Source organism: Dama dama, chromosome 17 (genome assembly GCF_033118175.1).
Source record: "Dama dama isolate Ldn47 chromosome 17, ASM3311817v1, whole genome shotgun sequence".
NCBI lineage: Eukaryota > Metazoa > Chordata > Mammalia > Artiodactyla > Cervidae > Dama > Dama dama.
Window position 1 is genome coordinate 56,255,501 of NC_083697.1, and position 13,982 is coordinate 56,269,482.

At 35.8% G+C, this 13,982-nt stretch overlaps 1 non-coding gene across 1 annotated transcript; it reads left to right on the top strand.

Moving 5' to 3' along the window:
• Window positions 1-12,130: 12,130 nt before the first annotated feature.
• LOC133071980 (U6 spliceosomal RNA) lies at window positions 12,131-12,236 on the top strand. The gene has a single exon (XR_009696593.1). It is a non-coding gene; the product is annotated as a U6 spliceosomal RNA (small nuclear RNA).
• The last annotated feature ends 1,746 nt before the right edge of the window (window positions 12,237-13,982 follow it).

The following is a 13,982-nucleotide window of genomic DNA, read 5'->3' on the forward strand; positions in this document are numbered from 1 at the left end:
TTATTTGTATAGTTAGGTATATATGCTAAAGCCTATATTTACCAGTCTTGTTTGAATTTATTGCCTTATTACTGTAAAATTATATGATATAATATATATATAATTAATGAAAAATGAAAATATATGATATAATATTTCATGAGTTACTAGGAACATGATCCAAATTAACAAATTGAGCCAAGTCATTGGTAAATTATATCATATAAAAATCATCTGGAGGCATAACACAATCTACAGTCATTATCAATTAAGTGCTGTGCCTAGTCACTCAGTTGTGTCTGCCTCTTTGTGACCCCATGGACTGTAGCCCACCAGGCTTCACTGTCCATGGGGATTCTCCAGGCAAGAAACTAGAGTGGGTTGCAATGCTCTCCTCCAGGGGATCTTCCCAACCCAGGGATCAAACTCAGGTCTCCCCCATTGCAGGCAAATTCTTTACCATCTGCGCCACCAGGGAAGCCCTCCAATTAAGCTAATAAACTTTAAATACTAATAGTCACCAATTAATTCCCAAATATCAGATCGATAATGTCTGATGTGTTGACTTCACTTGTTTTCTGGCTTTCAACTATCTCTTTATCTTAATTCACTATCTATATGGCTTAACTTTATAATATGATTACTTTTAGTCTCACCCTCTTAGCTTTCCATTTTATGCCTGTAAAAGATCCTCAAATCAGACCCCATCCACCAGGCTTGCTAAGTCACCCTTTAGGATTTCTGGGTAGTTTTATTTTTTTTTATTTTTTATTTTTTTTATTAGTTGGAGGCCAATCACTTCACAACATTTCAGTGGGTTTTGTCATACATTGATATGAATCAGCCATGGATTTACACGTATTCCCCATCCCGATCCCCGCTCCCACCTCCCTCTCCACCCAATTCCCCCGGGTCCTCCCAGTGCACCAGGCTGGAGCACTTGTCTCATGCATCCCACCTGGGCTGGTGATCTGTTTCACCATAGACAGTATACATGCTGTTCTTTTGAAACATCCCACCCTCACCTTCTTCCACAGAGTTCAAAAGTCTGTTCTGTATTTCTGTGTCTCTTTTTCTGTTTTGCATATAGGGTTATCGTTACCATCTTTCTAAATTCCATCTATATGTGTTAGTATGCTGTAATGTTCTTTATCTTTCTGGCTTACTTCACTCTGTATAAGGGGCTCCAGTTTCATCCATCTCATTAGGACTGGTTCAAATGAATTCTTTTTAACGGCTGAGTAATATTCCATGGTGTATATGTACCACAGCTTCCTTATCCATTCATCTGCTGATGGGCATCTAGGTTGCTTCCATGTCCTGGCTATTATAAACAGTGCTGCGATGAACATTGGGGTGCACGTGTCTCTTTCAGATCTGGTTTCCTCAGTGTGTATGCCCAGAAGTGGGATTGCTGGGTCATATGGCAGTTCTATTTCCAGTTTTTTAAGAAATCTCCACACTGTTTTCCATAGCGGCTGTACTAGTTTGCATTCCCACCAACAGTATATAAACTTTAAGGCTGCTGCCACTAAATTCATGGTCAATAGCTGTCATCAGTTTCACCTGATAGTCTTCCTGTATTTCCTTAATTATCTTTCTATTCTTTAAAAAACTCATTTGTAGTTATCTCTATTCTATAGTCCTTTACCACTAATGTCATTATCTGGCTTTAACAACTTGGTCATCTCCAAAGGATGTTACATCTCATCTTTCCCCTCCTGGGATTAAGGCTGTTTTCTTCACCTGTGCCTCCAATGCATGATTCTTCAAACTTGGCACTATTGTCATATTGTTACCAATGACTGTTCTTCCATTTTAAGTTGTTTAGCAGCATCCCTGGCCTCTGCTGATTAAATGCCAGGAGCATATCCCCTCTACCTGTGACAACCAGAAGTGTTTCGAGATATGGGGGCAGATATATTTCCCTGTTGAGAATCACCACTCTAGTGGATACCATTTTCAGCCCATGCAATTCAGATGCCTTGTCTTATAAATTATTAACTTTTGGATAGCTTCTCAATATCCTCAGCTTCTTTTCAGTGACATGTAAGTACGCCCAATAATTTTCTTATCTAAAACCAAATTCTTTCAACCTTATATTTCTTTGTTTCTTTTCCTGATTCTCATTTATCTCTGATTTCACTTTGAAAAATTCCCTTCTCAATAGTTAAACTATTTGAGTCGTTCAAAAACTGGCTTTTATTCCATCTTTCTCCCAACTACATTCTTATATCCATCCAATATGTCCTTATAAAGTAATCTGCTTGTTGCTTTAGCCACTGAACACTTTTCTTTTTAAGTTGAAGGGTTGGGAATATCCTCTGGAGTAGAAAATGGTAACTCATTCCAATATTCTTGCCTGGAAAATTCCATGGACAGAGGAGCCTGGCAGGCTACAATCTATGGGGTTACAAAGAGTTGAACACAATTGAGCATGTGCGCACACACACACACACACACACACACACACACATAGTGTTAATTTACAATGTTGTATTAGTTTCAGATGTACAGAACAGTGATTCAGTTTAGTTGCTTGGTCATGTCTTTGTGAACCCATAGCCTGCCAGGATCCTCTGTCCATGGGATTCTCCAGGCAACTCTACTTTTAGTTTTGTGAGAAACTTCCATACTGTTCTCCAATGAACAATTATTAAACATACAGAACATATTTATTACTCACTTAGTCTTAAAGCACTCTTTCCTTAGCACCATCATCTTCTCAGTCTCATGCTCAGAGTTTTTATTCTTTATCTTTCCAAAAATACTAGTGCTGCTATTGTCTCCAGATAGATCCTGTTTTGTGTTTGGTTTTCTTTTCAGCACTACAAGTTTAACCTACTAGTTTAAGCTCTTACACTCTTTAGAACAGAACTCTCTTCTGGCATCAAAACATCTATCTCTAATGTTTTCTGACTGTCAAATAACTTCAACAAGAATTGCATTCTCCATAAAGTTTTAAAAACATATTTATTGTACTCGGTGGAATATCTCGATGATATATTGCATGTAAAGCACAAATTCTGGCACACAATTCACCCCAGATAAATGTCAATATCATTATTATCATCATTACCACCTCAACGTCATAAACACAGACATAATGATAACAAATCTGCTTACATAGCTTAAAAACATATTTTTAAACATTGTTAAAGCTTTTTTTTAAAAATACTTTTGCTGTGGACTATTTTTTGAAAGGTATTTATTGAATTTGCCACAATACTGTTTCTATTTTATGTTTTAGATTTTTGGCTGCAGGGCGTGTGGGACCTTAGATCCCTCACCAGGGATCAAACCAAAACCCCCTGTACTGGAAGGTGAAGTCTTAAGTGCTGAACTGCCAGGGAAGTCCCTACATATTTAACATAAAACTCTTTATCTCCTCTGCAATTTCCTCAAGCATCCTCCTACTCCTACTTGAGTCTAAACTAGACTCTATAATATCCTTTATTCCTTACAGTCAACCATTTATTGGATCCTACTGTTTCTTTTTTGAATATTCATATTCAGCAGTTCTGCCACCATTGCAAATGTATCTTGTCTCAATCTTTGTAGATGGTATTTAAACCTCAAATTCAGGTTGTCCACATTCCCTTTCTTGTCTAATCTGTGTGACTTGCTGAAACACAAACCTATCAGTCCTCTACTTTAAATTCTACTTTGGCATTCCTTATTCCTTAGGTTAACATTCAGACTTCTTAATCTGACTCAGAGAGTCCCTTCCATGTCTCCCACATGTTGTTCCTTTTGCCTGGGTTTCCCCAGGGTTCTCTATTCTACTTCTGCCTCCTTTGATTGATGACTACAGTTAAACATGATGATTTAAATTTTGGTCCAATTTCTCACTTGTGCAAAGACTGGAACATGCAAAGAGTTCAAAACCTTGAGTTTTATAGTAGTATTATTGCCAATAACTTGCTAACAAAGGGAAGCTCAATAGGTCTCAGCTTAAATTTTATTCCTAGAGTTACTTTTCTTATCCTTGACTAGGTTATTTAATCTTACCAAGAATATTTTTCCCTTTTACTTTCCCATTTACTTTATAGGTTTAATGTCTGTCTTCCTCTCTCACCTTCCATTGATTCTAGCAGACATTACACCCATTTTGTTTAACATGTATTCCCAACCTATCAAAATGCTGGGCACAAAATATTATTTGATCAGATGTATTTTTGAACATATGAGTCAGCAGGTGAGTGGACTGCATGAATAAATAAAGGAATGATAATTAGAAAATTTCTCAACTATTCCAATCTGGACTGTTAGGTTCATTTACAAAAATTTATATTAAAACATTTTATCTTGAACATATCATTTCCTTTTTTATGTATAAAATAGAAAATGTTTTATTTATTTGAAAATAATTCATTGGGCAAACAATATGACAATGAGAGTATGCAAAATTTCATGTTTAATAATAGCAACTAGTATTTATTGAATAGCTATCATGTTTCAGAACCTGTGTTCGACCATAGTGACTATATACTTCAATTCTTAATATACATTTATAAGAAAATTATCACCACATTTTCTGCAAGTAAAAATTGGAGAACAGAGAATTTGTGCAAGAGACCTAAGATCAACACATAATACATGACACAGTATTTGGGCTGGTCAATAGGGCTCCAGACATACGTTTTTCACTTCTATATTCCTGCTTGTATAGATAGCTTTTTCATTCTAGGTTACTGTCTGTGACTTTTAAAGCATATATTAAGTACTATGTTAAAATAAAAAAATTAATTGCTATGTTTTTGTTTAGACTGTGGATTGAAGAATAAAATCATTATGGTAATGATAGTCAGAACCTTAATGGGAAAAGCTCACATATTCAAGGAGATCACCATTATAATTATTTTTCTGAAAATGTACAAAATTCTACCAAATATTTACTTAAGCATTTTCAATATAAATTTATTAGTATTATTGATTTTCTAATAATTTCCTCTTTTCAGATCACCAAAAGCAAATGTAAAATTTTGTGTGTACATTTAAGAAAGATAATAATAGACAATACTTTCTTAATAACATGAATAGTTTGCACATTTCATGTTTTACTAAATAAGATAGTTTTATTTTAAACTTTTGCACAACAAAGGAAATCATAAGCAAAACAAAAAGACATCCTATAGACTGGAAGAAAATATAGGTAAATGATGCAACCTAAAATGACTTAATTCCCAAAATAAAAGAAAAACTCATACAACTCAATAATAAAATGCAAACAACTCAACTGAAAAATGGGCAGAAGATATAAATATACATTTCTCCAGAAAAAAATCATAGAGAAAGCAAGGGAATTGCAGGAAAATATCTACTTTTGCTTCATTTACTACACTGAAGCCTTTGACTTTGTGGATCACGACAAACTGGAAAATTCATAAAGAGATGGGAATACCAGACCACCTTACCTGCCTTCTGAGAAGCCTGAGTACAGGTCAAGAAGCGACAGTTATAATCGGACATGGAACAACTGAGTGGATCAACATTGGGAAAGGAATATGTCAAGGCTGTATATTGTCACCCTGCTTATTTAACTTATATGCAAAGTACATCATGTGACATGCTGAGCTAGACGAATCATAAGGTGAAATCAAGATTTCTTGGAGAAATATCAAAACCTTACATATGCAGATGCTACCATTCTAATGGAAGAAATTGAAGAGGAACTGTAAAGCCTATTGATGAAGGTGAAAGAGGAGGCTGAAAAGCTGACTCAACATTCAAGAAACTAAGATCATGGCATCCAGCCCCATCACTTCATGGCAAATATAAGGGGGAAAAGTGGAAGCTGACAGATTTTATTTTCTTGGGCTCCAAAATCACTGTGAATGATGACTATAGTCATAATATCAAAAAACAGAGGCATCTACTTTCCCGACAAAGGTCCATATAACCAAAGCTATATTTTTCTTCCAGTAGTCATGTACAAATGTGAGAGTAGGACTATAAAGAAGGCTGAGCACCAAAGAATTGATGCTTTTGAACTGTGGTGTTGGAAAAGACTCTTGAGAGTTCCTTGGACTGCAAGGAGACCAAACTAGTGGATCCTATAGGAAATCAGCCCTGAATATTCATTGGAAACACTGATGCTGAAGCTCCGATACTTTGGTTACCTGATGAGAAAAGATAACTCTGATTCTAGGCAAGATTGAGGGCAGGAGGAGAAGCGAGAGATGGAGGATGAGATGAGTGGATGGCATCACTGACTCAATGAATATGAATTTGAGCAAACTCTGGGAGATAGTGAAGGACAGAAAAGACTGGCATGCTGCAGTCTGTGGAGTCACAAAGAGTGACTGAAAAACAACAGTGAACAATGACAATGAGAGAAGATACACAGGTACCAATAGGCATGTGAGAAGATGCTCATCATCACCGATTATTAGAGAAATGCAAGTCAAAACGACAGTGAGGTGCTACCTCACACCAATTAGAACGGTCATCACCAAAAGTCTATGAGTAATAAAGGCTTCCCTGGTAGCTCAGTCGGTAGGGAATCTGCCTGCAATGAAGGAGACCACCTGCAATGCAGGAGACCTGAATTTGATCCTTGGGTTGGGAAGATCCCCTGGAGAAGGAAATGGCAACCCACTCCAATATTTTTGCCTGGGAAATCCCATGGACAGGGGAACTTGCCAGACTACAGTCCTTGTGATTACAAGAGTTGGAACGGACTAAGCGACTAAACCACCACCACCACGTATTAACAATAAATGCTGGAGAGGGTGTGAAGAAAAAAGATTCCTCTTGCCCTGTTGATGGAAATGTAAATTGGTACAACCAGTATGGAAAAGTGTGGGGGTTCTTCAAAAAGGGAAAATAGACATGTCATATAATCCAACAGTTCCACTCCTGGGCATATACCCAGACAAAACTATAATACAAAAGGAACATACGCCCCTTGTTTATAGCAGCACTGTTTACAACAGCCAAGACGTGGACCCAAGCCAAATGTCCACTGACAGATATATGGACAAAGATATGTTATATATATACACATATACACACACACGAAGGAATATTACTCAGCCATTAAAAGAATGAAATAACTTTATTTGCAGGCATAGGCCTCCAGATTATCATACTAAGTAAGTCACAGCGAGAAAGACAAATGTCATATGATACCACTTATATGCAGAATCTAAAATAAAAATGCAGAAATGAATATGTCTATCAAATAAAAACATATTTACAGATATATAGAAAAGACTTGTGGTTGCCAAAGGGATGATAGGGGTAGAGAAGAACTGAGAATTTGGGATTAGTTAATGCCAACTGTTATTATAGGATGTATAAACAAGGTCCTACACTATTGCACAGGTCACTATATTCTATATCCTGTGATAAGCTGTAATGAAAAAGAGTATGAAAATTGTAACTGGGTCACTTTTCTCTACAGCAGAAATTAAAAACAACATTGTATGTCAACTATATTGGAATAAAATTTAGAAAGATGGTTTTAAGTTGCTTCATAAAATAAATATAAAGCATTTACAAATACCAAAATATCCTTATATAGTCTCTGATATATTTCATTAAAGATTTTGTATTTATTTATGGGATACATATTGATACAACACTTAATGTAGTCTTTGGTATTATAAAACAAACACTAAATCATCAGTTTACTCATATATGCATATTTCAGAGAATCATACTTCTGCACAGAAAACTTCATCATTGTTTGTTAATCACAGTACTTTCATTGAAACCAGTATTTTTAGCTTATTGGTTCATTTTCTTCATCACATATGTTGAATTCTTTCTTTCTACTGAGCATGTTAAGAGAACTGAAGTCCATAATATTTAGTTGTATTCCAAAGTCAAAAAACCAGTGAGTAAATGCAGAGGTAGTACTTCACAGGCATGAAGCTTCTAGCTCATTGCTTAGCTCACTTATCCAGACTTTTTCAGCTTTTTAAATATGTAGAGATAGGTCCTTTAATATGATACTAGGCTTTATTTTGATGGATCTAACGAATTAGACTCAGCCTATCCTCCCCTCCCCAAAATCCAATAATGTGCATAATGAATTCTTCTCATTCTCTGTGCACCTGTTCTCCCTCATTATATCTGAAAATTTGGGATTGTTCCAAAGTGTTCTGTAATGACTTTTTGTAAGCAAGACAAGTAAAAGAAATTCTTCAAGGGCAGAATGAATTGGCTTTTGAAACTGTGCTAAATAAGTAGGAGGGAAGTGATAACCACAGACAGACCATGAGGCAGGCATCATTTGGAGGTAGGGCGATTTCATGGAATAAAGAATCATTCTTCCAGTAACAAAAGGTAAAAAAGTCAAAACAGTCTCAGTATTTTGAGTATCAGCTCATATTTCCAATGACAAGAATTTTCCTGCATTCATTTTCGGAAAATATTTAAGCAACATAATTTTTTATGTCTTTGAATATATATATATATATATATATATATATATACATACATACATATATAGGTATGTATATATATAAAGATAATTGTCTTATGTTTGTAGCTACTGTGTATCTATAAGTATTACACAGATTTATTTTACTTGCATTAAAATTGTTTCTATTATCTAATCACTTATCTTTGTCTATATTTCAATGTGTTTTGAATTCTGGAGGTTGTCATAGAACAATTTCTCATTTACAAATTGATTCATCAGAGGAGACTAAGGTTATACATGAGGAAACCCTGGCAAACCCTTCTATTTAAAATAGAGGGTACCAGCTGAGCTTTAGTTATTTTGACTGTTATCATTAACTTTTGAAGTATGTAGATTAGTCCTTTATTTTTTGTCCTTTTTTTTGATGGATCAAGTCACATACTGCAAATTATTTCATATTAAAATTTATAACATTTCAATAGTTCATATTTCTGTCAGGAGTTCTGGCTGAATTAAAGTAGAGAAAGTGTGCATATAGAATTTAAGCCTGTTGCAATTGATCTAAATCCTCCTCAGAAGACTACTAGGAAAAAAAAAAATAGCAGAAAAATTCAACTATTAAATCAGTAGGAGTCTCAGAAAATACATTTTGGAGTGGTGGAACTTTTTTCCCTCCCTTTCTTCCTTTCTGTCCCCTTCTTCCTTTTCAAAGGAGTACTATTTATCTACTTTACGATAATGCCATTCCAAAAATATTGTTAGTCTGTGAGTTAATGAACCAAATTTCAGGGCATTATTGCATATTATTTATAATACTCAGCAGGCTTGACCCATAAATGAAAGTGATTCCAGTTTGTAATGGCCTACAGTATGGGTTACATAAAGAGCTTCAGAATATCTTTGGCTTAATTCAAGCTTCATTTTCTGCTGTTATGCTTCTTCTATTTATTTACTGGTGTATATTATTATATTGTACGAATATACCATTAGTAATCATAAAACTCTAAAGGGGTTGGCTTTCAACAGAGCTAATATATGCCACAATAAGGGCTAATAAAATAATAATAGCTAATATTCATTGAGCATTTACATTTGCTCAACACTGTCCTAAGCATGGAAAATATAATATTTCTTTAACCACTTAAACCAGTGTTTAAAAGGAGAAGAAAACAATGAATGAAAGCAGAGACAATGTTTTGATGGTAATAAAAACAAATGTAGCAAATGGTTTTATTCACCTTATTTTGAATTTTCTGAGTCTGTGCTTTCACTTGTCCTTCACCCTAGTATTAGGTACTACATGTTTCTTTACTTCTAACAGAATACTATGGATTGAAAATAATTTCTACACTTTGATAGAAAAATGTTCCATGGCATATTTAAATAGTTCTCTTTGTAAATTGGCTCCCTTTGTTAAAAGTCAAAATTTTGTGAGGTTGCTCACTTTTAACACTGACAAGAATTTTCGGAAGAAAATAGCCTCAAAGAAATAATAAGTTATTGAACTCACACTCAGCAAGTCTAAGTCTGTTTCAATTTTTTAAATGAAAAAAAATACTTCCTATGATATTTTCAAGTTTATACATGTCTGGATTTGACGATTTCATTTAGGTACTTTTTCAGGTGGTTGTGCTGTTTGGTAGATGGTTGGAGATGGTCAAGTGTGGGTGGAGGTCACCAGAATTTGTTTCCTGGAGGTGAATTACAAGTGTGTGGGCTCAGGTTAGAAAGCCTCTGATCAAATTAAGGCTTCACAACTGATACATTTTGAAGGTTTAGGCAATTTTCTCCAAGCCCTTTGAGCCTCAGCTTCTACAATGATGACTAACATGAAAGTAATAATATCTTCCTCAGAGTGGTTGGTAGGAAAGTTAGCTTTGTATACGTATCTCCTGGATAAACTTCCTGATAAACTTCTTCCCATCACCTGTGTAACTTCGGCAAGTCACCTAAAACCTTCCAACAAATAGGGACAATAATGATATATTTGAGTGAAAGCAGGATCATGGACTTGGTATTTATTTTGAAAATTATTTTATTTTGTCAAACCATAGAAAGAAGTTATTCAAGTCAAATGGCAATCCTGGCTTTGTCGGTGTGAATGGGCCCAGCCACATGTAATAGCTTCAGAAACCTGACCTGTGATATTGACATTCAGACTTCAGAGAAAATAAACTCTACTAAAAACTTTTCACACAAAATGTGATTTAGTTTACTCCCTGCTTTATGATATTTCACGTGTTGTGATCTGTAAATTTTCTGAAAGCAAAAATTCTCTGTTGCTATGGAAACATTCTTAGAATCATTGCATGCCTTCATTTGTTTTTTACATCAGGTGCACTGAGATTCTGGAGCAAAAGATCTAGTACATACTGAAATTTACTGATTTTGTAATCTTATTTGTTAACTCTAATTCTCATTCTTTTCACCTACAAAATGGAGGGTAACAGTGAGACATCATTTAATACCTTCAACTGAGGTATTGCATGAAATCTTTAACATAGATTTGTAGACAGTAAATAATAAATTATAGTTTCCATTATTTGAGATAGGTACTAGCCTTGTTATTTGATGAATATGGAGTACTTTTTGAGACATAAACCTGAAGTAGTGATTATATAAAAGAATATAAAAAGACATATTTCCTTACATCAAACTCTTTTTTACAACTTTATTGAGCTATTTTTAAGGTCGGTAACTTGATGGTTTTTATATACCTGGATGCATTGTGGATGGATCTCCAAAAGAAGTTAAATAACGTATCCATCACCACTCTAGTTACCTTTGTGTGTGTGTGTGTGTGTGTGTGATAAGATTTATTAGCTATCTTAGAAAATTTCAAGTATGTAGCACAGTATTTTGACAGTTATTGCTATGCTATACCTTAGATCTCCAGCACTTGTTCATTTTGCATAACTAAACTTTTGCCAGCAAAGGTCTGTTTAGTCAAAGCTATGGTTTTTCCAGTAGTCATGTATGGATGTGAGCGCTGGACTATAAAGAAAGCTGAGCGCCAAAGAATTGATGCTTTTGAACTGTGGTGTTGGAGAAGACTCTTGAGAGTCTCTTGGACCACAGGGAGATCCAACCAGTCCATCCTAAAGGGAATCAGTCCTGAATATTCATTGGAAGGACTGATGCTTAAGCTAAAATTCCAATACTTTGGCCACCTGATGCAAAGAAGTGACTCATTGGAAAAGACCCTGATGCTGGGAAAGATTGAAGGCAGAAGGAGAAGGGGACTGCAGAGGATGAGATGATTGGATGGCATCACCAACTCAATGGACATGAGTTTGAGCAAGCTCCAGGAGTTGGTGACGGACAGGGAAGCCTGGTTTGCTGCAGTCCATGGGATCACAAAGAGTCGGGCATGACTGAATGATTGAACTGAAACTTTTGTACCCTTTGACCAACATTTCCCCATTTCCCACACCCCATGGCCCCTGTAAGCTATCATTCCACTCTCTGCTTTTATGAGTTTGACTTTTTTAGATTCCACATGTAAGTGAGTGCATTCAGTTTTTGTTTTTCTGTGTCTGGTTTATTTCACTTAGCACAATGTCCTCTAGATTCAACCATGTTGTAGTAAGTGGCCAAATTTTTTTTAAAGCTGAATTATATTTGATCCTATGTATATGTATGTATGTATGTATGTATTTCTATCATATATTTATATCCATTCACACCTGTTGGCAGACATTTAGGTATGCCATATTTGGCAATTATGAATAATGCTACAAATAAATGTTTCATGTTGTATTCTAAAATACAACTTAAGTGCTCGCTTCAGCAGCACATATACTAAAATTGAACGACACAGAGAAGATTAGCATGGCCCCTGCGCAAGGATGACACGCAAATTCATGAAGCGTCCATATTTTTTACAAGCAATAAATGCTGCAGAGGGTGTGGAGAAAAGGGAACCCTCTTACACTGTTGGTGGGAATGCAAACTAGTACAGCCACTGTGGAGAACAGTGTGGAGATTTCTTAAAAAACTGGAAATAGAACTGCCATATGACCCAGTAATCCCACTTCTGGGCATACATACTGAGGAAACCAGATCTGAAAGAGACATGTGCACCCCAATGTTCATCGCAGCACTATTTATAATAGCCAGGACATGGAAGCAACCTAGATGCCCATCAGCAGATGAATGGATAAGGAAGCTGTGGTACATATACACCATGGAATATTACTAAGCCGTTAAAAAGAATTCATTTGAATCAGTTCTAATGAGATGGATGAAACTGGAGCCCATTATACAGAGTGAAGTAAGCCAGAAAGATAAAGAACATTACAGCATACTGACACATATATATGGAATTTAGAAAGATGGTAACGATAACCCTATATGTAAAACAGAAAAAGAGACACAGATGTACAGAACAGACTTTTGGACTCTGTGGGAGAAGGCGAGGGTGGGATGTTTTGAGAGAACAGCATGTATATTATCTATGGTGAAACAGACCACCGGCCCAGGTGGGATGCATGAGACAGGTGCTTGGGCCAGGTGCACTGGGAGGACCCAGGGGAATCGGGTGTGTGTGGGGGGGGGTGGGGGGGGGAGGGGGGATTGGGATGGGGAATACATGTAACTCCATGGCTGATTCATGTCAATGTATGACAAAACCCACTGCAATGTTGTGAAGTAATTAGCCTCCAACTAATAAAAATAATTGGAAAAAAAAAATAAAATACAACTTCAAAATGACCAGTAGGTACATCAAGGGGTTCTCAGCATCAGTTATCATTAGGGAAATCCAAATCTAAACCACAAAGGGATATCATCTCATGCTTCTTAGAATGCCTGTTACCAAAAAGGTAAAATATGTAAATGTTAATGAGGATTTGGTGAAAAGAGAACACTTATACTTTGTTGGGAATGTAAATTTGTACAACCACTATGGAAAATAGTATGGAGGTTCCTTAAAAATTAAAAATAATCCAGCAATCCCACTTCTGGGTATATTGCCAAAGGAAACAAAACCAGCATCACACTTTCTAAAAGTTGAAACCCCAATATTCCTGTAGACCATGTATAACAACCAGGATTCTTACCTGTTTTAAATGATATACCTATCCTTACTAAACAGCAACAGGCTTTAGAAGTATAAAGAATCAGATACAGAAAATACATAAAAATTATTCTACAAAGGTAGAAGGACAATAGCAGGTCAGCATGCAGTCACAGCTGTTGCCACTGACCACTGATAATACTTCCAAACTTCAGCACCTCTAACACAATTGTAAACAATCGTAATTTCTCTAGAGTCAATGATTTCTCAAATACCTGTGATTGTTATTTCCTTTTATTTCAAAGTCCTGAGATATGAAACATTGGGCATCTGCATAGATTCATGAACAGAGAAGGTGAATCTAGAATCTTGTTTCCATAACTGGAATATAGGTCCTGCCTCCTGGATTTAAGGATTCATGTAATGGTAGGTTACTGCAAAATGTGAAGTGTGTTTTTATGCCACAAAGTAAAAACTTCATATGCTTCTAGAGCATATTAATTGATTCAAGTCAAAAAGCACTAAACCTCCATAATACTTTGTTATTTAGTCACAAAGTCTTGTCCAACTCTTTTGCAATGTCATGGACTTTAGCCCACTAGTCCAATCTCA